The sequence below is a fragment of the Pelobates fuscus genome, chromosome 1 (assembly GCF_036172605.1).
Source record: "Pelobates fuscus isolate aPelFus1 chromosome 1, aPelFus1.pri, whole genome shotgun sequence".
NCBI lineage: Eukaryota > Metazoa > Chordata > Amphibia > Anura > Pelobatidae > Pelobates > Pelobates fuscus.
In genome coordinates, this window is record NC_086317.1 from 145,425,374 (window position 1) to 145,451,987 (window position 26,614).

The window sequence follows — 26,614 nt, forward strand, 5'->3', positions numbered from 1 at the left end:
AGCCCATTCCCAAGCGGGCCCATTATGTGGCAGATGCAGAGGATTCGGACTCCTCCAGGAAGGGGTCACGACTTCCCAAATGCCACTGGAAGGGGTGAAAATACCAAGCCCAGGAAATCCAAAGGCAAGGCATCAGGCCTGCACAGATGTCCTCAGAGGAGGAGGATGCGGAACCAGCCCAAGCACTTTCGGGGCTAGATAATGGCAGATGGAGTCCTCCGAACTGGAGGAGAGTGACTGGGTCTCTGCTCCCATCTCTGACCCATTCCTTACAAAGGATACATACCTCGGTGAGCTGCAGGGTTCCATGGCCATGACCATAGATGCTCCACAAGACGAATCTGAGGTATTCCTGGATGCCTCTGGCCTCCGGATGTTTGACCCCAGGAAAATACGTCATCCCTGCTCTGAGGAATGGAAACCCCTGAACACCTTGCAAAGTTTATGCACATTTGGCTCCAAAATTCCCTTTACAAAGAGGTGCGGAAACGCATGAGGTTGGAGTGCCCTCGTCCAATTCTACCAGACAAGGTGGCTCATACACCCGACTTTGATCAGCTCATGCTGACTTTCATGTCCCGCAAAGGGGTGGAGCGTGGTTTCAAGGGAGCTTACGATAAACTCCTTGACTCCATTGGACCTCTAGCAAGGATTATGGACCTGGCAGACGATGCCTATGAGCGAGCAGACAGCTTTACCCCAGATACGGTGCATGAGTGGGCACAAAGGTGATTCTGCTTCATTGGGAATACTAATGTGGCTCTCTCTTCTGAGAGATGCCAAGCATATCAATACCACATTGATGAAAAGCTTGTGGAATTGGGGGATACAGAGCTCGGACCCTTGGCACAGGGTAAATTATTTGGAGAGGCCTTTCTCAAAGAGCTAAACAATAGGGTAAACATATTTACATCCCTCAGCAAGGCTCAATCATCAATGCTGAAAGTCTTCTGTGGCTCTAACACAAGGGGTGTTTTTTGCAGGGCTGGTCGGCTAAGGGGCCTTGCCACCAGCCGCATCTGGCCATCGGCCCCCGCACCGCCAGGACACAGTCTTTCTACCCAGACACAGACAATCGCCAGAGATTCCATTACTCCAGGGGATCGGACCGTGGTCGAGGAGGCCGAGGACGCTCCCAAGCAATATCCCATTTTACCCCTCCACTAACTACCTTCCAGATCGCAGGGCGTATTTCTCTTTTTTTCCAGGCCTCTCCATGGACGCATGGATCCTACAAACTGTGCGAGACCACCGCATAGAATTCAAGACAATCCAGGTCCAACGACTTCCACAACTCCCACTCCACGTAACACAAGCAGACACTTGCCTGATAGATTCCGAACTACAGGAACTGCGTGTCAAGGGTGCTATTCAACCTGCTGCTGGACCCTCACTGTTTTGCTTCTCTGAATGAACAAAGAGGTCTTTTCTCCCTCGACCTGTTCGCCTCACGCAACAACTGACAGATAAAGGACTTCTTCAGTTGGCTACCAGACCTGGAGAGCCTAGCAGTGGATGCAATTCTGCCTTCACGCCCTTTGCAATGATAGCGAGAGTCCTTCACCGGATCCGATTGCAGAGAGGGGCGCTATGCTCCTAACGCCGTTATTGCAGAGCCAACACTCGTTCCTGGAACTTTTAGAACTATCGTGCAGAGATCCCCTCCTCCTGCCATCCGACCTGAGGATACTCAGGAACCCAATGGGACAGCCCTATCCTCTACTTGTGGAAGGTCACCTTCTCCTGGTGCCCTAGACACTTTCCGGGGTTCCTGGCAAGTCGGAGACTTATCGCAGGAAGCTAAGGACCTATTATGGGACTACTGGGCTCTGGGAACCTATCTGCGTGGCAATCTTGGGCCAATTGGTGTTTGGGACGGGACCTGATCCCATTACTGCACCTGTTCCCTCTATCCTAAATTTTCTCGTCTCTCTGTTTGCAACTGGGAAATCGTATCGGTCCATTAACGTGGTTTAGCCGGCCATTTCAGCAGCTCACATTTCACTCCAAGGGATTACAGTTGGGCAAGACCCCCTCATTTGCAGATCTCTTTGCCGCCCTCTGGAACCCAAATATACACGTCTCTGGGATGTCGGTATAATTTTGCAATTTTTGCATGATTGGCCTCCGAACAATGAGTTCTCCCTTTGTCAGCTTATAGCCAAATTCACCTTTCTCATCTGCTTGATCTCATTTCCACTTTGCTTTTACCTTTTGCCCGGTGGGGGTTACCTTACAGGTTTCACGCTGCACAAAATCTAACTCTTCCTCGGTTTTCTATCCCTTTTTCCTTCAGACCCACAGCTTTGTGCGGTCTCAACTTTAAGTTGCTATGTGGAAGCTACCGCCACTTTGCGGTCTTCTTCCTCTCGTCAACTTCTTGTCTCTTATGTTCGCCCGTATGATCCAGCTTTAGTCACTATGTTGGCCAGATAGGGTTTGTTGGCTGCTTTCTCTGGCTGGGATTGATCAGGCCTTTGGAGCACACTCCGTGCACGGATTGGGCAAGAGAATCTACTTTTCTAACTTTCTATTTCCAACCTCTGTCAAATCCAGCTTTTGCTCTTTTATCTCAGCATTGAAACTGCAAAATATGAAGCCTCCTGTCATGTGGTAATATTGAAGATTATGTTAGCTTTAGTGTACTAATAATCTTAATTTTAATAATGACAGTAGGCAATAATTCCCCCCCCTCTGTCCTTTCCCTGACTATTTTCCTCCCTTTGTTTCTGATTACCTTGCTTATGGTTTTCCTTTATGTTATGTCCATACTTTGTATTGCCTACACTAACGTTGTTTTTTTTCCCCTTGGGACGTTGTCGCTTTGTACGGGAGTTACACTAGCTGGGGGAGGACGGGATTGTACTATATGTATTATACGTAGTATAGACAGTCAAGGGTATATGTTTTTAGACAACCCTTTCTGGAGACTAAAACTGTTTATATTCTCTGTTCAGTTTAATTGGAACCCACAATTGAATCCAAAGTTTTCCTTCGATGGGATCTTCCTCGTCATTTTAATTGGAACATACAGTTGAATCCAAGATGTCTCTTCGCTGGGACCTTCTTCGTCCTGTTTGTGTGTAAAGTTTACCACATCGTGTTCGTCTACTGTTTCGTTGTTTAATGGACTTGTGATGTCGCAGTTTTAAAGAGGAGTCGCTGCAGTTAGACATGCCTCTTATAACCTATGCTTGCTTGTGATTGGTCCTCAGTTTTTTCCTTACTTTTCAATGCTGCTATGAAGTTAGTAAAGAAAGATTTATATCAAATACTCACCTCCTGTCATTATTAAAATTACAATTATTAGTACACTTAAGCTAACATAATCTTCAATTACCTATTAGAATGCAGTATTCTACTCATGCAGTATTTGTAATAGAGTAAATGTTTAAATATATATATTTTTATATATACATTTTTTTTTCATTTTGTTTTTGTTTTATTATCATATATCAATATTCATCAATTTTTTTATAACATTTATTTTATTGAGTTTTAGGAGTACATGCTACTGTGATAAGGTATGATTTTGTCAACACATTGGATCAACATACAGTCAACCTACCATATTGACTGCACAAGATACTCAATGAAAACATCATTCAGAGAGGATAGCAGTTAAAACAGAGAAATAAAAGTAAACAAATAACAGAACAAAGAGCATAAGAATAAAAAAAAATTCCCTAACCACTTCCCACCCACCCTCCCCTCCTCTCGCCCACCCAGGTTCCCCCTAAATATATAGCATAGCATGCTCCTCCAGCTGTTTGGGATTCTCCCTCAATTACCTCTCCATTCCCTTTATATTTTACCAATAGATGCTTCTCTCTGTTAACTCTTTTAGCCATCACCTCCAATTTCCCCTGCTACCTCTTGTCTCAATTCCCAATTGTATCCACTAGATTGTAAGATCATGGGCCATCTAAGAACTTGTATAAAAGAGCTCCAATGGCTGGGCAGAGCTCTCTCTACCTCTTGTATTTGTCTGTGTATATTGGATTTGGAGTCACACTCAAAATTAAAGTGAAAAAAACACAGTACAGGCTGATCCAACTTTGATGTAATGTCCTTAAAACAAGTCAAAATGAGGCTCAGTAGTGTGTGTGGCCTCCACGTGCCTCCCAGACCTGGACTAAAGCATCTGCCAACTCCTGGACAGTCTGTGGTGCAACGTGACGTTGGTGGATGGAGCGAGACATGATGTCCCAGATGTGCTCAATTTAATTCAGGTCTGGGGAATGAGCGGGCCAGTCCATAGCATCAATCCCTTCGTCTTGCAGGAACTGCTGACACACTCCAGCCACATGAGGTCTAGCATTGTCTTGCATTAAGAGGAACCCAGGGCCAACCGCACCAGCATATGGTCTCACAAGGGGTCTGAGGATCTCATCTCGGTACCTAATGACAGTCAGGCTACCTCTGGCGAGCACATGGAGGGCTGTGCGACCCCCCCAAAGAAATGCCATCCCACACCATTACTGACCCACTGCCAAACCGGTCATGCTGGAGGATGTTGCAGGCAGCAGAATGTTCTCCACGGCATCTCCAGACTCTGTCACGTCTGTCACATGTGCTCAGTGTGAACCTGCTTTCATCTGTGAAGAGCACAGGGCGCCAGTGGCGAAGTTGCCAATCTTGGTGTTCTCTGGCAAATGCCAAACGTCCTGCATGATGTTGGGCTGTAAGCACAACCCCCACCTGTGGACGTCAGGCCCTCATACCACCCTCATGGAGTCTGTTTCTGACTGTGTGAGCAGACACATTTGTGGCCTGCTGGAGGTCATTTTGCAGGGCTCTGGCAGTGCTCCTCCTCTTCCTCCTTGCACAAAGGCAGAGGTAGTGGTCCTGCTGCTGGGTTGTTGCCCTCCTACGGCCTCCTCCACGTCTCCTGATGTACTGGTCTGTCTTCTTGTAGCGCCTCCATGCTCTGGACACTACGCTGACAGACACAGCAAACCTTCTTGCCACAGCTCGCATTGATGTGCCATCCTGGATGAGCTGCCTGAGCCACTTGTGTGGGTTGTAGACTCCGTCTCATGCTACCACTAGAATGAAAGCACTGCCAGCATTCAAAAGTGACCAAAACATCAGCCAGGAAGCATAGGAACTGAGAAGTGGTCTGTGGTCACCACCTGCAGAACCACCTCTTTATTGGGGATGTCTTGCTAATTGCCTATAATTTCCACCTGTTTTCTATCCCATTTGCACAACAGCATGTGAAATTGATTGTCACTCAGTGTTGCTTCCTAATTAGACAGTTTGATTTCACAGAAATGTGATTGACTTGGAGTTACATTGTGTTATTTAAGTGTTCCCTTTATTTTTTTTAGCAGTGTATGTAGGAATGAACACTTTCATTCACATTTTTTATTTATATATTTTTTATTTATATCCTTTATTTATATCATTTATTTGTACTTATTGGTCTATTTATCTATTTTTGCATACATATTGTATATATATGCTCTTCTACAATACTTAGTAGATTCTTTATATGTCTATTTTCTATTACTATTTTTACTTTAATTTTACACATTTTTGTTGTGTTTTTCTTTTTTTCTTACTTATTTTTTTCTATCTTTTTCGATTTTTTCTTGATTGTCCATGATCTATCACTCCTCCTGATTGGACTCTACAACATGTATTTCAAACTTTAAGCCTCTTTTGAAAATATACCAAAATTAGATTTAATTTATCTAGGGATAAAGTGCAACTTCTAAAAGTATCCATATCACTGTGTTAATTTATTATGTTCTACATTGGATACAGAAACAAACACAGGTGCTGCATATGATTCAAAGTTTTTTTTCTCGTATATATGGTACACAACTCTATCATCAGTTATACTGCATCCCTGAAGAAGTGAGTGCAGGACTCACGAAACGAGTAGGATTGAGCAACAGAGCGATCAAACTAGTTCAGTGACACAAAGAGCCCACGGACGATTAGGCTGTTGCTTTGGATTCCTAAAAAGCTGTTTGAACGCAGAACACAGCGTTTTACCTACCCAGGATACTATATTGGATTTAAGTGCTTAAATTCCTCTGTAAAATATTCTAAACCTTCATCCTTAGTAAATTCTGCATTGAGGTTTCCTCTTCAAGGAAGTTATTGCACAGATATATATATATATATATATATATATATATATATATATATATATATATATATATATATATATATATATATATATATATATATATATATTACCTTACTTAAATCACCTTCACCTCTGCAAATACATTCAACCCATGTATTTAGGGTATTAATGCATATGCCTGCTATCAAACAGCTTGGATTCCTCAGCTAAAAAAAATAAAATAATCTATGATGTTTAGTAAAATCATTAACTATTACACCTCATTTAGAATCACACTTTAAATCTCCTGTTAGTTATTCAATTTGAAATGCCTTAGCGAGATCCCTCTATCAGCATAACTGCATGATGGTTATGTAATTGTAATTGACGCCTACTTAAAACTGCAAGAATCCAGCCTTTTCACTGATTTGCATGTTGTTAGGAGAAATATTTGTGTTTATTTTCTTCCTACACCCTAGTGTTACTGTGTTCAACATTTTAATTATTGGCTGTGATTGATATTAACGTAATACATAATATTTAATACATGGTAATACTGTTACGTTGAGAAATAAATATTTTCTGCAGTGTATTATTTAGGGAATTTAATATTCTAGAACTCTTCTGTACTAAAGAAGAAGGGTTTGAGATGTTTCTGGCACTGTCTTATAGGCACACTGTAATTGTATAAAATCTGCCAATACCTCCAGAAAATAAAATTAGTTTAAGACTCTTTTTTTTTAAAGAAATTAAATTGGACTTGAATATTTAGATACAAAATATTTTTGCAAGTTTGGATCATTGAACATCACTTCCATACTATTCAATGCATTTTGGTTTGCTTTGTGCTGTATAGATGGATTTTTCTTCCAAAATACAACATACTAAGAGGTTAAGCTCAAATAGCACATTGCTGCTGATTAAGTAATAACATAAGGTCTTGCTAATGAAATAAACAAAAACTAACAAAATTTCACAGGTGCAGAAGGCATTCATGAACTCTAGCTAGATTGAAAACTCAAGGTCTATTATTAAATATTCACATAATATAATTTGCTTAGAACAAAATCGGGTACTGAATTTTAATGTAGTTCATAAAATACTTTGTGAATTTAAACTAACGATACATGTTTAGTCTTGTGCATATTTTATTAATCATGGTTTTTAACTGCTTTTGGGCGAATAAGAGTCATTATCAGTTAGTTTAGCAAATCAAAATCTGATTTCACTATACAATTTGATCTAGACATATTTGGAGACCGACACAAGTTTTGTTATTTTGGGTGTTCACCAAATTCAAATCAAGTTACAGGGAAACAGACAATACAGTGAAACAGGCCATACTAAAATCAATCACGAGGTGAGGCCAAGTCAACAGATTGGTATATTCTGAGAAAAAAAGATCACACTGGTGAGCCTTGCAACACAAAAAGGCCTGGACACCCATAGAAAACAACAGTGGTGGATGATCAAGGGACCCTTTCCAAGCTAAAGGAAAAAAAACCTTCACAACATCCACCCAAGTTAAAAACACTCTTTTGGAAGTAGGCATCATTATCCAAGCCTACCATAAAGAGAAGACTTCACAAGAGCAAATACAGAGGGTTTACCACAAGGTGAAAATCATTCATAAGTATCAAAAATAGAAAAGCCAGATTCGACTTGGCCAAAAAACATCGAAAATAGCCAGCCCAGTTCTAGAACAGCCTTTTTTTTTTGCAGATGAAACAAAGATCAACTTGTATAAGAATGATGGGAAAACAACCTTACACAACTCTATCAACTCAATTTCTCCCCATTCTCACTGCACTACAGTCAGATATGCAGCACTGGAATGGCCAATACATGTCCTGGTTCAGCCAAATAAACGCGGTCAAGATAAATACTATACCAGTTCCAGGCCCAGTCGGTGGTAGTCCCAGGAATTTTTATTTTTTTCCCAATTATTTTCACTACAATCTGAAAATATTTGTATGGAACATCCAAGCACCTAGAATAAGGCGCTCCCAACCGATCCTCCCCAAGCACTTAGGGAGGCAGGTCTCCCGTCGGTGGTCATGTACTACCAAGCAACCGATCTACAAAGGTTTACTTCTGTAAACAATGATTATACAGTTGAGCGTGAATTCACAATAAAAGCTCTAAAATTTGGGTGAAAATCCCTGAACCACACAAATACAAATATATTATACAAACATTAGTTGGGGCAAGTATTGTTGAATAAATATGTTGAATGAATCTGTAAAAGTATAATAAGGTATAAAAATAGTGCAATATTATCTAAACAATTGATATAATGACTTGTGACAATAAGAGTATCACTCACAAGTGTAGAGCCAGTAATATCATATGGCTCAGATGGTAAATGCAAGTGGACAATTTATAGGATGTCCAGCTCCTTCTTCAGGGTGGTTCTGTACTTTCTTACTCAGTATACTAGGGATTGCAGGTTATACCTATTTATAGGAGTTTATACAGCTATTATTGGGGCATATGAGGGGGGTGTTTATTAATTTAACCCCTTAAGGACACATGACATGTGTGACATGTCACGATTCCCTTTTATTCCAGAAGTTTGGTCCTTAAGGGGTTAAAAATGTTTTAATAATCCATTTGGCTGAACCATCCAACTGTTATCCTAGAAGGGTAGTGCCTCCCTTTGAAGGCACAAAGCTGATATTCCCAGCCAGTTTTTGGGCTCTAGTAAAGTGAGCAGCTACTTGTACATAGCTGTATAGAAATATCAGTACTAAACATAATACACCAAAAGCTGCCCTTTCTTACGTTCTCATTTTTTGTTTCCTTTCTCCTGAGTACTCCTCATTGGAACAGAATATGTTGCTATGATTACCTTAATACACTCCTGCTTTAATGAATTGAGCCTGTCCAGTTAGGCTTTAATCCATGTGAGTTGATTCATAATTTTATGTACACTCACCCTGTTTTCCATATGGATCTGTACCATATATGTAACCAATAGAGGAAGGAAGAGGAGGAGAAGAAGAAAACAAATCTATATGTATTTATTATATATTTATAAAAAAAATAATTATATACATATGTACATAAAAATAGATTTGTTTAACTGCTGCTCATTTGTTTCTCTATTGTTCTCTTCTCACTTGATCTGTCCCCTAGGCATCAATTATTGTACATTTTTCATCTCATCAATCAACTCTTTTTTGATGCCCTGGGCATGTCAGAATCCTAAATAAAAAAAAAACATACTTAGTTTTTTTTTGTGATTTGGTTACATTTCGGCTTGAGAATTCACCAGATTACCCAACCAGCCCAAATTGAGATGAACTGCACTTCATAATGAAACAAATCCCACATCTAGTTTTCTTGTTTCTTATGAATCAACAGAGATAAAAACTTTGTCCATTTGTTTCAGCCTCTATTACTATGCAACTAAGTAACCTGTATTTCAAAAAGAGCATGCCTACAAACCTAGTGGAAATGTTTTAGAACTTGTACTTTGATAATAAAATTAAAAGTTTACAAAAAATGTATCTTCTCTATAGTTAAACATTTTAACACATCAAGAAATACAAATAATTATTTTATTGCTTACTGAGCTCAATGTATTCCCATCTTATTTGTAACCAGTATAAACAATATTAAAACAAAACTATTGGGAAAATTGCTTAGTTGTATACTTAAATCAGGGCTAATTGTATCAATGTAAAATATTCCGTTAATTAAACATTCTTTAGCTAAATTAACCATAGAATGAATGTTACTGTCACGTCTAAACATTTGTTATGAAGGAACACAACTGCAGATTTCTTATAGTTTGAATATTTATTATCAAAAGTAAAAGGTATTGACTTTAAGTCCAATTACAGGTACTGTAGCTTTAATTAATAAACGATAACTGAAGTCCACAATTATAGGCACTGTAGCTTTAAATAGTAAACGATAACTGAAGTCCACAATTACAGGCACTGTAGCTTTAAGTAGTAAACGATAACTGAAGTCCACAATTATAGGCACTGTAGCTTTAAGTAGTAAACGATAACTGAAGTCCACAATTACAGGCACTGTAGCTTTAAGTAGTAAACGGTAGTAATTAGCAAACACTGAATCAGAAAGAGTCTCTTAGTAGTATTAATAAATTAGGTGATAAGAAGTTACAATAGCTGTTCCATAGACTTTAACTGAAGCAAGACAGATGCAGCTAACTGATATAAAGTATGAGTTGAAGTTAGCTGTAACGGGTTTGTTTTATCGAAGGACTTTGGAGACAGGAAATAACAGCTTTGAGATGCAACGCTTATCACAGAGGTTTTACTTAGCTTCCGGCACATAGAACACTGGTTCCCGAGATCTCCTCAGAGGCGGTTATCCTGGAAGGAGAGAGTTCAGCTTTAGTCGTGTATGAGGAGAGGTGAAGGGAACTTGAAGTCTTCCAGTCCGGTCCGGTAACAGAGGGTTTTCACAACGATGTTGTAACCGGTTCGTGAGTACGGAACGTAGTTCAATAATCCAGCGTCGATCAGCTGGTGCGGTCGGATTAAATAGGGAGACCGTGTCATAAAGGGGTGTGGCTAAGCTCCGTGGAACCAGGAAGTAAGAGGATACCATAGTTAAGGCATGACAGTTACTATGACAATTCTTCATTGTCCCAAAATGTATATTAAACACCCACATAACTTGGAGTTCTAAACACGGAGGAACTTGTGACAGTAGAATTGTTGGTAGATAGGTTTCTAGAGAAGGTTGTCAGGAACACTGGGTAATATGCCATAAATGGGAATGACTGAGTCACTAGAAGCATGCCTCCAGATGAGTCTATATAACTGCATGGAGCCAATCGATGAAATATTAACTATTGTCATCCAGTGAATCATCGGCAGCATCAATAAGTCCCACAATTTGTCTGGTATGCTGGGCTCTATTAACCCATTTCCATTGGGTATGTGGGTTAGCTTTCCTCTGGTGGGGAGTGGTGAAGATTTTTTTTTGCAGTATTAAACATATGGAAATAGATTGTTGTGTATGGTGTAGACACAGGGCTTACAAGGTAAAGGTCAGCCACTGAGCTATTTATGTAGTAAATCTTTCATAGATATAGCTTTATATAGATACACAATCACCAACTATTAAGGACAGCACCCTCCTCTTTATTTCATTACCAAATCCTCCCATCCAAAGAGGGAAGACGTTTTTCAATTTCGAAGGTGTGCCATATTTCTATATATATATAGGGAAATGGTGAGTGCGCATAATTTGCCACTGTGATTTTGTGAATTAGATCTACCATTCACCTAAGCTGGGTGGGGCATGACTCTTCATCAGAAAGGAATAGAGTTCTGAGACGTCATGCTTCAGTTTTGAATAGGCTTAATGGGCAATGAAGATAATGTAGAGGGGAAAGGGTTTTGACTGGCTATGTCAATCTGTGGCAATGGAATCTGGTCACAAAATGTGGGGTGTTTCTGGTGAGGGAATTTGATAGGAACTTCCTTCAACTCACCTAAGTTAAGCCCTGCAGTGCAGTGAGAAGATCAACTGATTGGCTTAACTCAGATAGAAAGCTTCCGGCTATCTGTCAGTTGTAGCAGTGCTGGTGGACTCCGGGTAAAAAGTAAAATCATTGTAAAACTATTTCAAATGATGGGGTACAAGGGTGTTTCTTGCACCATAACCACTACGGAACATTTTAGTGGATATGGTGCTTATTGTATACCTTTAAGCAAGGGATCAGGTCAGCCTTGCAAAGTGTTCTCTCAGAGGGGCTGAATACTCACGCAAGACAATGTGTTCTACAATTCCACAGCCAGAGATTCATGATTTAACATTGATATAACCAGTGTTATGATATATTTAACTTTTGTCATGTGTCAAAAATATTTGAAATGTGATGAGCACTTTGGAGTTCATTTTTTTCAACAAAGAGTCATGGCAAAATAAGAAATGACAGCTCAGTTGGAAACAGATTTGCCAAGTTTGAGAGTTTTATTTCCATTCACCCTTCTTTGCATTACATTTTTGAGGGTTATTGCCAACTCACAAAAGTAAAGTGCACATGTAAATGGTAAATGAGGGCAGGAATATAGGGTCCTGAAAATATATAATAATAGTTAACTCTGTGCTGCTGTCACCTCAATCTCCTGTTGATTGTGCAAGAGCAAAATACAATAGGCAGCAAATAAGAGAAAAAGTGCAGCGCTACTTAGAATGCTATGTGCACAAAGTGTTACAGTAATGGTTTATTTGAAGGACACTGATGAATAATACAACAAACGTTTCACAATCCAATCCTTCAACAGTGCAATGCCCTTAAGAAGATAACATGCAATCATCAAATAGACATATATATTGCTGCAAAACATCTCTCCAAAAATGCCTCCCCAGCATTAAGAAAGCAGATTATGAGCTTTCTGCTGCCTCCCAGCGCCATCTTGCCACTTTCCTCATGGTTCTGGGTAATATTGAAAAGGTGCACATGTCATTCATTGCTAGGAAACATGCACAAATATTGAAGGCACAGAAATGCACATTGGTTTAGAGATCCAATGGGCATACTATAATCACTTAAATAACTGAAAACTTGAGCATATTAAAAAGAGTCAAAGCATTGCTAGGAAATGAATTAGGACTTGACAACACCTGCCTGATAACAATTAAAACTTTGCAAACATTTAGAGATACAGCTGATGGATTGTGTAGGTAGCATATACTGCCAAAGCATTATACCCCAAGTGAATAACTTAATGTTACATAAATGTACATTTGAACATATTTACAGTTATACAAAGACACTACAATAGTGTAAATACACAGACAGAGCCTTAATGGGGTGAAACAAAATTTCAACCAGACAAATTCTGTGTCCAAAATTAGGGACAGAATACTCTAGAAAGAATTTTAACAAAAAAAGGGAAATAAGGTACCCAGAGTCACCTTGCAGTGTGCACCACAAACTTTATGGAGAGTCTGCATTACAGAAACCAGTGCCACCATGATACCATGAGGTGACATTGTTTCTGGTCTGCACATCCATTTAACTTCCCTTTGTACACAATTCAGATCATATCCCTATTCCCCCACAAGCCCACTAAAGGGAGGAATCCTGTCCATGATTTGATAGCAAAGTTGATATACAGCTTCCTAAAATGTCTTTCCATATATCCCAAATCGAAATTGAACTTATACAAGAGGTATACCACAAAGTCAGATTTGCATGTACAGAAACCGTTAAATGTAATTTGTTCACCAGTTCTTGGGTGAGTACATACACTTAACAATATTATAAACACAACACTTTTGTTTTTGCCCCCCATTTTTCATGAGCTGAACGCCAAGACTTTTCTATGTACACAAAAGGCCTATTTCTCTCAAATATTGTTCACAAATCTGTCTAAATCTTTGTTAGTGAGCTGTCTAATCAGCATCTTGACATGCCACACCTGTGAGGTGGATGGATTATCTCGGCAAAGGAGAAGTGCTCACTAACAAAGATTTAGACAGAGTTTTATAAACAATATTTGAGAGAAATAGGCCTTTTGCGTACATAGAAAAAGTCTATGATCTGTAAGTTCAGCTCATGAAAAATGGGGGCAAAAGCAAAAGTGTTTCATTTATAATTTTGTTCAGTGTATTTAAACTTTGATAATGCCACTACAGTGTATACAATTCAGACAGGGATAAATGCAGTGCACAGGTACTTGCTTATTTTGGGTTTGGGTATCAGCCTTTACTACCATATCTCTTATGTCTCTGTCACTTTTGGTAGAAAAGATAGGAAGTTCCCCAAAAAGGTATCCAAATTGTCTATCAGAAAAAAAGTCACTTAGACTTAAATATGTTCTGCATCTTAGTAGTCAGTGGAGAAAATGCAGTGGCGTGCAAAACGAGGGTATGGGGGGAGCAGTCCGCCCCGGGTGCCACTCATTAGTTGGGTGCCCGGGGTGCACTTTGATCTGCTGTATCCGGTGAAAGGGGCCCGGGCTCCCAATTTGCACAAATATATAGCGAGTACTGCAATGTATGTGTATGTGTGTATATATTTATATATATGCAGTTTGGGGCCCTGGAGTCTCCCTGTTCCACCTTCAGCAGGATCTCTGTTCTCGCAATTCACTAAACTGTTGCCGCAGGCTTCTATGGCAACACTCCAGGTGGCACGTCGGGTTGTTTCCATGGTAACCTGCAGCAACACTCTCACAAATCGCAAGAACAGAGTACCTTCTGCTGCTGTAGGGCAAACATGAAGACTCAAGGTCCCCCTCTTCACAGAAGAACATGCTGTGCCTCTGGACCACCAGGGAATCCAGTGTCCCCCTTCCTGGCCACAGGTATGAGGCAGGTAGGTGTGTCTGTGTATCTGTCTATCAGTGTGCATCTGTTTGTATCTGCATGTGTGTATTTGTGAGTGTATGTGCATATGTGCATCTGTCTCAGCATTTTGCCAACACTACACACAAATACACCACTGCATTCAAATGTCAACGCTAAATACAAACACACCACCATAATAAAAAACTGCACAACATGCAAATGCACACCTGTATTCAAATGCAAACACTACATACAGACACATCCCTTCATTCACTAACAGACACACCCCATACAAAACATGCTTACATTCAAACACACAAACACTGCTCAGCGCTAAATACATTAAAAAAAATACACAAAAACATAAAAACAGCTCAGTGCTAAATATATTAAAAACAGTTTGTGGGTCTGTTTAACATTTTAAAGTTGGGGGAGGGGTGCCAAATGCGCTAGATACAGCCCTAGGAATATTTATGAGTGTGATTAGACTGCGTTTAATTTTTTTATTTTTTTTAAAGAGTATATGAGGCCCTCCCTGTCAAGAGATTCTGCTTTGCATCTGGCATTCTCAAGGATAATGTTGACTGTAGCTCTTCTCATGAAATCTTTTTGACATCGTAAATAGACGAGTGCTCAGTGTGGATTCTTTACTAACAATACAGTGAGCACACAGAAACTGGCTGTAAGGAATTTCATTTTTTTTGTTTGTTTTTTAGAAGGATGAAAGCTATGTGCAACCAATAAACTGTTAGTGTTAGTCAGTTTTGTACATATCTGTGATTAATTCATTATTTTGCTTAGAGATAGTTACATCTAGGAAATGTATTGCAATTTGGTCAGCTGTATGAGTGAACTTAATGTTAGGGTGGCAATCATTAAGGAAATTTACAAATGAGATACGTTGCTCATGGGTGCTTTTCCAGATCATGAAGCAGTCATCTATAAATCTCAGCCAAATCCTGTACTATTGAGAGTACCATATATTAAAACACAGAAATTCCACCTTGAAATCAGCCATAAATAGATCGGCATATGATGGCGCCATATTTGTGCCCATGGCACTGCCTTTGATTTGTTAATAGTAGATTGTCTGGTACCAAAAGTAATAATTTCTTAACCCAATCTCCAGTACTCTGCATTCCAATATCTAGTACTCTCAGTACACCAGGTTTACATCAATACATCAGGTATACATTTGCTGAGATTTATAGATGACTATGTTATGAAAGGCACTATTTATTGGTGAGTGCATGTTATCATGTTAAGGCCATTTGCATTGACGAAGGGTTGAGTCCCGAAACATTTGTTGTATTCATCAGTGTCCTTCAAATAAACAATTACTGTAGCACTTTGTGCACATGGCAATCCAAGTTGCACTGCTCTCTTTTTTCTTATTTCCAACTCACCAAAGTTAACAAATTAATTAATAGAACCCAGTGAAGGGCTAGTATATGTATAAACTGATTAATAAAGGCAACATATATAAATTTACTTGGGTAATATTGAGTCATTACATGCTCGTAAATACACTACAATGTACATTAAATGTATTTATTTATAAAATATTTTACCAGGAAAAATACATTGAGATTTCTCTCGTTTTCAAGTATGTCCTGGGTCCACAAAACATTGCATTGTTACATTAGGGTACAATAAGATACAAAAACAATATTAAGACACAATATATACAAAATTTAACATTGAACAGGTAGGAAATATATAATCAACCATGACAGGTGCATTCTGTTTTGAGGTATGTAGAGAGATATCTCTTAAAGGACTTTAGGCTTGGGGAAGATTTTAAAGTGTGCGGGAGGTCGTTCCACAATTGCGGCGCTCTGTAGGAGAAGGAGGATCGAGCTGCTTTCTTTTTGTATTGAGGTAGACTAAAGAAAGTGTTGGTACTGGATCGGAGGTTATAGGAGGTGGGAGCAGCTGAGGAGGGAGGGAGCTTTCCAGTAAAGCTCTTAAACACAAGACTGGAAAGATGAAAGGTGCGTCTGGATTCCAGCGACAGCCAGTTTAGTTCTTTTGGCATTTCACAATTGTGGGTCCTGTAATTACATTGTAGCACAATTCGGCAGAATTGCGGTGCAGATGCATATACTTCATCCCCATAATCAATGATTGGCATCAGCATTTGCTGTACAATATTTTCCTTTACTGTAGGGCTTCGACAGGATTTGTTTCTGTACAGGGCACCTAGTTTTGGATAAAGTTTAGATGCAATTTTTTTTCTATGTGGAGGCCAAAAGATAGATTGGGGACTAACAACATACCCAAGTATTTGAAAGAGTGAACTGGTGTCAGTGAGTTATTTGAATTTGTTTTGATGGATAGGTGGGAATTGTGTAATTTGTGCAATTTAGGTACTGTTCCAAAGATCATTGTGACAGTTTTGTCAGTGTTTAGGAAGAGTTTGTTTTTTGCAATCCACTTTTCTACCTCTGTAAACTGGTCTTGGAGCACAGCCTTAAGCTGCGGTAGATTGGATTTGCTTTCATAGATTACTGTGTCGTCTGCGTACATGTGCACATTTGAGGATTTGCAGACATTTGGCAGATCATTTATAAATAATGTAAATAGTAGGGGGCCAAGAATGGAACCTTGGGGAACACCACACGTGACTGGGAGAGGGAGGGAGTCACTGTCAGAAATGGACACATGTTGCGAGCGATCCGTTACATATGATCCAAACCAGGTTAGCAAACAATCACCAATACCTCCGTTTTTGAGTTTGTGCAGTAGAATGTGGTGGTCTACTGTGTCAAAGGCCTTTGCAAAATCAAGGAAAATAGCTCCAGTTAGGTCTCCTTGTTCCATGCCAGTTTGGATGTCATTGCAAACTTTTAAGAGGGCAGTTGTAGTGGAGTGATTTTGGCGAAAGCCCGATTGATCAGGGGTCAGATAGTTTGATTGCTGGTAGTACTCACATAGTTGCATATGGACACATTTTTCTAAGATTTTTGGCAATACCGGGAGCAATGATATTGGGCGGTAGTTAGAAACCAAAGTAGTGTCACCACTTTTATGGATAGGCACTACTGTCGCAGTCTTCCAAAGTTTGGGTATGTATCCAGACACCAAGGATTCGTTAATTAGAGTTGCGACGGGTTTAGCAATTGCTGGCGCACTGAGTTTCAACAGCATTGCTGGGATTTGATCAGGTCCAGACTGGTTTAAATGCAAGTCATTGTAGAATGTTAAGTTGAATGCAGAATTTTAACACATCCGATGTTTGTCTACTTCTTGTACTTGTCTATTTTTCCAAGATCTGTAACGTACTTTGCAAGTTAATGTTCTACTTTCAGCCTATTCACTTTTGAACTGCTATTGAAATGCAGAGTTGTTGCATGCAGTGAGAAATGAAAAATACATAAAGCATACCCGTCAGGCAAAGACTTTTTAACTTGGATTGCTTTTAAACTACCACTATGTGCTATAAGTATCATAAACCATCAATATGTGCCATTAACCCAGCTGCATTCAGCAGGCTCTAGGGAGAGGGACACCAAATCAATATTAATCTGATGTCATGACAGATTTTTACTACTACAGCTTCTGGGTTGGTTCAATTACACAACTCAAAATAGAACCCTTTGAGAGAAAGATACATGTGTTATTACATGTAAATTAATCACATACCAATGTTTTCAACAATGTCAATAAGCAGGGCCGGATTTAGATGAAAAGAGGCCCTAGGCTATTCCACTTATGAGGTCCTTTCACCTCCCATTTTTAAGTTTGTAAATTACATGAGAGACAATAAAATACATAATTACTGTGATATATAACAATATGTTAAATGAAACATGTTGTGATTGGTACTAACCTTTGTGGCACGGATAATAAATAAAAAAAAAGTCGAGATGAGGAGAGGGGGGGGGGGGTGATTGTGAGAGGCACGGAGTGATGAGGAGAGGGGGGGTGATTGTGAGAGGGAGGGGGTTGATGAGGAGAGGGGGGGTGACTAAAAAAAATACCTTAAATCCCTGGTGGTCCAGTGGGGGCTGCCTGGTGGTCCGGTGGGGTCCCCGGTGGTCCGGTGGCCCTCATTTCCGGTCTGCAGCTCCGCAGAGCTGCAGACCATGGATCTCGCGAGACCCAATCAGAGCGTTGCTGTGGTAGCTGCAGACCGCCGGTCTCGGCGATTGCGGCATGAGGGGCATTGCAGTCTGCCCCGGGCACCCCCCTAGTAAGTGGCACCTGGGGTGGATCGCCCCCACCGCCCTCCCTTAGTACGCCACTGGTCATATCATATGCGTAGAATTTCTCCTTATTTTCGGTTCAGTGTTTTAGTGTTCACTGTTTTTAGAATAGTGTAATTTTAATTTTCCTAACAATTTGAATGTAGGCCCCTCTTGATCATGAGGCCCTAGGCTGAAGCCTAGTTAGCCTATAGGAAAATCCGGCCCTGGTTAGGATGTTTTCAACCTGGGAGATAGGGAACAGGTCACTGCCGCTCAGCTAAAAACAATGCTTGCGGAGCTCCGCACCAATATAGCGGGAGACATGGCCCACTTCTAAAAGACCATGGAGGGTGCAACAACGAAAATTGCCCAACCAGAGGTGGCACATAACACCCACGACTCGAGGCTTTCCAGGGTGGAGAAGAGGATCGAAGAACCAGAGCAGGTGCACTTTACCGCCACGAGCAGGCTTGACACCATGGAGGATGTGCAGAGACGGTACAACCTCAAGATTAGAGGTCAAGATTAGAGGCACTGGAGACTTCGGACTTACCGCATTTTCTACTGCGATTCCTTGCAGCATACATCCCTCACAAACAGGCGAAGGCAATAAAACTTGACGGCGTGTTTCGCTTACAGAAACCCACGAGCGCACCGACAACCGCAACGACGAATCTCATTGTACGGTTCCAGTCACTGCAGGACAAGGCCCTACTCATCACGGCAGTGAGAGGGAAATCTCCGATAGTGTTTGAAGGAGCTACGCTGCAGATATTCCCGGACCTCACCAGGAGCACACTGGCATGGCGCCGCTCTCTGCGTCCACACCTGCAGCTCATGCGAGCAAACGATATCTCCTATCGGTGGGGACTCCCAAGAACCATCCGATTCCAGGCACAAGGGGAAACATACCGTGTGGGCACTCCGAAAGAGCTTAACCCCTTAAGGACCAAACTTCTGGAATAAAAGGGAATCATGACGTGTCACGCACGTCATGTGTCCTTAAGGGGTTAAAGACCAACTGTGTAAACTGGGACGCAACCTCTGGTTCAGGACTAGCTCACCTAGTCCTGGCTAAAATCCTGGAATTCACACCACGCACGACTCAAGCTCAATTGGCGTCCAGAGACTTAACCTGACTCCCAAGGCTGAGTCCGATCGGCGGGAGGACACCCTAGCCAAGACAGCCCTTCATTATATCGGGACTTACCCAGCAACACTACTGCAATCACCCATTAATGTTTATCTTTTGATTGTTTGCTTTATTATTTTTCAGTTATTGTTGTCTTTTCTTTCTTTTCCCATTTTATGACTAGACTAGTAAGTACTAATCTCCGCTGTGTAAAATAACCAAACACCAATGGCAACACTTGCAATCTGCTCAGAAAACTCACCTAGCGTTCTGATCACCGCCAGATATGTCTCACGGGCATCTTAATCCCCTACACCCCCTTAATCCCCTACACCCCCTACATCCTACATCCCCTAGACCCTACCGGACATCTGGTCCGACTCTCTTTAAGCTACTACACATGTAAGGAGTGCACCTCACCCCCCGTAAGTTTTAGATACACTTAAAGATCTCAAAATTGTCACCAACCCTCTATGTTGGGTACCACTATATGGTCTGCTCTCAGAAGCTCACCTTTTCTTGCTATTCTCATGTAACCTACCATATATCATTTAAGCAATCCCAATGTGTGTCACTTGATTTAGTAAGAAACGTCTGCATAATGATAATGTTGATGTTTTGAAGTTTATTTTTGGCTGCCTTAACATTGTCAGTATCATCCTGGTGACACCCATGGGTGCTATACCTTCATATGTTTTTCCTGTTAAAATTTAAAAATGTGCAAGTTCCTCACTCGCCATATTAATGCATTGTATCACATGTCGATGTACTGCCTATCACCGCTGCTGTGGCGATGTAAGCTCATATGTTATCCCTTGCACGAAAAAATAAAGAATTTTAAAAAAAAAAAAAACAGCAGCTTTGTATACTAACACTGGTACCAAATTGCTTTCATCACAGTGTGATATAATTTAAAAAATGTTTACTGACAATCGAAGCTTAGACAAAAGTCATTATACTTCTAAGTAATTAAAAAACTGATTCAAATGTGACATCATCCAAAGATGAAGCAGAGCCAAGTCACAAATTTGGTGATGGATATTAATTTGATGATGTGTTTAAACAGAAAGAATGGAAAACCGAGCATTTAAGCCTTGCTTATTTGCTTAAAAATATTGTTGGACCTCCCTAGTTGTGCTCCTATTCGGGAGCCTTCTTCTTTATATCGACCCCATATGATATTTTCTGTAGTGGGCTTCTACTTTCATTTGTTGTGGACTTCAAACCCACTGCACAAAAACATACATATTTGGCTAGATGCAAATAGATAGGGTTATTCATTAAACTGTTTTCAGAGTGAATTTAAAAGGACACTACCGGCACCCAATCCACTTTAGCTCATTGAGAAACTCCAATGTTTACATTATAGTATTAAGACAGCCTCTAGAGGCTGTCTATCAAATGTTAACAGACTTTTGTTCACCTAACTGAGGCTGGACACCCTCAATCTTTGCATGAGGATATCCAGCACCAGTTAATTCCCCATAGTAAAGAATTGAGTCCATACTTTTCTATGAGAGGGCCTAATGCATCTTCGGCATTCACCTTGCAGGCGCATTAGATCCCTCTGTCGGATGACATGAAGTAATAATATTGGGAATTTATTGATCACTCCTGAGCAAACTTGATATTAATATAAGCATAAGCACATACAGGCAGTGACGCTAGACACAGGCCTGGTTGTCACATCTATTAATTAAGCTGATAGGCATGACACAGCATAAAACTGTAAAAAGCTACAAAACACAGTATCAGCATGACTCGACATCGAGGGGCTGCGTACCATCACGAAAATAGCATAGTGCTAGGTGATAGATAAGAGATAAGCTAACCACACAGACATGACATGGTGTCTTTGGTGGTCTTGAACAGCCTGGCCAGCTACCAGTCCCATCCTGCACTCGTGACAGGTCTTTGCTGGGCTGCACTGATAAGAGACTTGGTGGAAAAGTACAGACTGCCCACTTTTTTGAAAAAGGTATAAGAGATGGTGAAACTTGGCACTCACATGGAGAACTACCCACCTGTAATACAGACGCGTGTTGCTGGATCTGCTGTTCCCAGTGGAGAGGGTCCCTCCAAGACTGCCAGAGTTTCCCAGTGGTGTGCAGCGGAGTGACAACTAAGCTTCTCTAATGGTGATGTAGACTTAAGCTCATATCTTGATACTTTAGCTATTTGATGTGAATGCATGTAATAACTTAAATGAGAGTACAACTTACATTGTATTGGATACCCTTATAGACAATAAAGTGTAATGTGAATTGTTATATTCAACAAGGTCTCTGTGTGATTTTTCTTTCCTATTGTTCAAGATACTGATCCTGAATTGGGTTGTGATCCTGCCAATATCACTTTAACCCCTTAAGGACACATGACATGTGTGACATGTCATGATTCCCTTTTATTCCAGACGTTTAGTCCTTAAGGGGTTAAACCTTATTAGGTGTTGATTATGACTTTTAGGGTATTGGTGCTACATGAATCTAATGATTAGGCACAATATGACGTCAGAGGAGGTTATGCACCTACCCAGCGTTGAGGGACATGGGTGCTGGAATCAGGTGAGTAAATACAGGGTGTTTTAAACATGTATCTACAGGAGTGAGGGACCACAAGGGAAAGGGAGACCAGAGGGCACTATAGTGCTAGTAATGCAACTTTGTGTTCCTACACTGTAGTTACCCATTAAGGCCAAAATAGGTGAACTGGAAGCAAAACTGACTTGTGGAATTTTTGCTAGTTCATCTATTTTGGCATTACATTTTAATTCTCTTTGAATTTACTTTCAATTCCTGACAATTGTCCCTTTAGTAAATAACACTGGACGTATTATATGAATAAAATAGCTTTGTATCACCAATCTACCGTATATACTCGTGTATAAGTCGATCTCATGTATAAGTCGAGTGCAGTTTTGTGACCAACAATTGTGAAATATGCTATGCCTCGCGGATAAGTCGAGGGTAAAACTTGGGGCTATGAAATTCTGTGATTTTTATAATTATATACACACACACTCATACAAACACACACACACTCTGCATTATATAAACACTGTGTGTTTGTGTGAATGCAGAGTGTGTGTTTGTATGAGTGTGTGTGTGTGTGTGTGTGTGTATATATAATGCAGAGTGTGTGTGTAGTGTGTGGTGAGGGCATTTTTTATTATTTTTTATTTTTTTATTTAAATATTCTAATTTTTTATTTTAATATTATATTTATTTATTAAAACATTTTTTATTATTCACATTTTTTTTTTATTCACATTTCTTTTTTTTTGTCCCTGGTGGTCCAGTGGTGTGTACTGTGCAGGAGGGAGGCTGGCAGGAAGCGTTTACTTATCTTTCCTGCAGCTCCTGTCAGCTCCCTTCTCCTGCGTTCTGGTCAGCTCCCCTGTAAGTCTCGCGGTCTGCGTGCCGCGTTGCCACGGTAACCCGTGGCAACGCTCTGACGCCGCGGCTCTTGCGAGATTTACAAGGGAGCTGACCAGAACGCAGGAGAAGGGAGCTGCAAGAAAGGTAAGTAAACGCTTCCTGCCAGCTCCCAACAGGACCGCCGGGCTTGTAATGAGCCCGGCGGTCCTGGTCTGTATTATGGCAATGTAAGTTGCCATAATACAGACATTAACTCAAGTATAAGTCGAGTGGGGGTTTTTCAGCACAAAAAATGTGCGGAAAAACTAGACTTATACTCGAGTATATATGGTATGATAATTCTGTGACAATTAAATTTTTCTCAGCAACACAAACTTGCAGCATTGCATGGTTGGCTTAAATTTTGTGTACAAGATTAGTGTTGTCGCGAACCCGAAATTTACGGTTTGCGAACGGCGAACGCGAACTTCCGCAAATGTTCGCGAACCGGCGAACCGCGCGAACCGCCATTGACTTCAATGGGCAGGCGAATTTTAAAAACAACAGGGACTCTTTCTGGCCACAAAAGTGATGGAAAAGTTGTTTCAAGGGGACTAACACCTGGACTGTGGCATGCCAGAGGGGGATCCATGGCAAAACTCCCATGGAAAATTGCACAGTTGATGCAGAGTCTGCTTTTAATCCATAAAGGGCAGAAATCACCTAACATTGACACCTGTCCTCAAAGCCCAGCCCTGATACACACTGACACAGAGCAGAATAGAGACTGTTCCCCCTACATAGGGTCACTTGGCAGATATGGATTGACACCTGTCCTCAAAACCCCTGATACACACTGACACAGAGCAGAATAGGGACTGTTCCCCCTACATAGGGTCACTTGGCAGATATGGATTGACACCTGTCCTCAAAACCCCTGATACACACTGACACAGAGCAGAATAGGGACTGTTCCCCCTACATAGGGTCACTTGGCAGATATGGATTGACACCTGTCCTCAAAACCCCTGATACACACTGACACAGAGCAGAATAGAGACTGTTCCCTGTCCACAGAGACCATGATACACACTGACACAGAGCAGAATAGAGACTGTTCACCGTCCACAGAGACCATGATACACACTGACACAGAGCAGAATAGAGACTGCCTCCCCTACATAGGGTCACTTGGCAGGTATGGATTGACACCTGTCCTCAAAACCCCTGATACACACTGACACAGAGCAGAATAGAGACTGTTCCCTGTCCACAGAGACCATGATACACACTGACACAGAGCAGAATAGAGACTGTTCACCGTCCACAAAGACCATGATACACACTGACACAGAGCAGAATAGGGACTGTTCCCCCTACATAGGGTCACTTGGCAGATATGGATTGACACCTGTCCTCAAAACCCCTGATACACACTGACACAGAGCAGAATAGAGACTGTTCCCTGTCCACAGAGACCATGATACACACTGACACAGAGCAGAATAGAGACTGTTCACCGTCCACAGAGACCATGATACACACTGACACAGAGCAGAATAGGGACTGTTCCCCCTACATAGGGTCACTTGGCAGATATGGATTGACACCTGTCCTCAAAACCCCTGATACACACTGACACAGAGCAGAATAGAGACTGTTCACCGTCCACAGAGACCATGATACACACTGACACAGAGCAGAGACTGTTCCCTGTCCACAGACACCATGATACACACTGACACAGAGTGTCCGTGTGAAATAGGGCCGTGAGTAATGACGTCACGGGTAGCCTGCCCATAGTATCGCATAGGGTGGAAGAGCTGATAGGACATCTGAAACGTATTGGGATGGAGATGCTTAATTGTTCTCCAAAATGCTTGACACCACCCCATAGTGAATCTCTGCAAACTTTAATACCATCAGAGGAGGAAGAATGTGGCAGCCCACTGGGATTATTCGAAAAATTTCAAATTGATGATTTTCCAGACCCTGGGGTTGACATTAGTCCAGATTTACATCTAGTGACCCATGAGGATGTTCCAGGCACTACTTGTGAAATAAAGACAGATAATAAAGTGAATGATCCTTCTCCTTGGGACTTGCACCCTGTCGTTGAATGTGGAGTAGGCAATGGCAAGAGCATGCTGTGGGTAGTCAGTGCAAACACTCTCTTCCCGGTGAATAATGAGGAGACTAACTATGATGACGTTATTTGCGTTGAAAGTAATGATGCCAGAGATCTTTTGAAACCATATGGAAGGAACGAATTGGTTAAAAGAAAGGCAAGAGACCACCTGCATATAGACAAGAATACGCATAAGAGAAAGAAGAGAACAGGTGAAAAAGAGAAGCTGCAGACTGCCTATCTGCAAATAGATGAGTTATGTCCTGAAGATGTCCGTGTTACCACAGTGCAGACTCTGTTTGATACACTACTGAGGAGAGTCAGAGAAACCCCAGATCTTCACGTATTGGATGAGTCGGTGCGTGGAGTTGCAGAGAACGTAGAACAAGAAATATTTAAACTTTTCCTGTGTACTGACAGCAGATATAAGAATAAATACCGGATCCTCCTTTTCAATTTGAAGGACCCTAAAAATCAGATCCTGTTCCGTCGTGTGGTCCTTGGTGAAATCACCCCACAGTGTTTGGTTCTAATGAGTGCAATGTAAATGGCTGCACAGGAGCTGGCCAACTGGAGAATTCAAAAGAGAAAACATGCACTGGAACTAATCGAGAAAGAGGAAAGACAGCCATACCAGATTCAGATGACAAAGCTGACACACAAGGGGTTAATTGAAATTGATACCGTGCCCGATCAGAACTTGACCCTAGAGGATCTGTCTGATTCTGTGTGGCAGTCTCAGGATTCTCAGCAGGATTGCATCTCAGAGAAAAGGGACACAACATCCCAACACAAGAGCCACCTTTTAGATCAGGACTGCCTTATATGCAAAGGGCTGATAAACCCCCCAGGTGATGCTGACTTAAGCCAATGGGTAATTACCAAGAAACCAGAGAAAATATGGAAACACCATATAACTAATGGCAATCAACATTCTTCATGCATTGAAAAGAAGAACAAGAAATTGTATGATCCAGATACTAGACTCACAGATCCAGCAGACTCAAGTGTGTGGAAGGGATTCCTTCACATGTTCTCTATAAAGCAGTTTAAAGTTACAGCCACGCCAGAGTCTGGTTATAGCAGTCATCTTTGCCAGGATTTACCAAGAGTGTTAACATCCGAAGGATGCATTTTGCAAGAGTCTGTTTGGGAATATGTGGATCGTATCTGGCCAGAGTGCACCACGGACATGTGTGTGATCCGACTGAATCAAAGAACGTCAAGTGATGCAGTTTCATATGCTCGGCTGTATTCTTATCTTTATCGGAAGCTGAGATATGCAATCATCAGAAGTCATGGCATGGAGGCGTTCCTAGTGCCTCTACCTGCCGGCCAACCCATCCCTCAAAGATTGCGTCCTTTGGGAGGTCCAGGTTTGGAAGACAACCATCCTATTCTGCTTCTGATCTTGCTTCTTCCAAGCCATCCTTCCTGGAC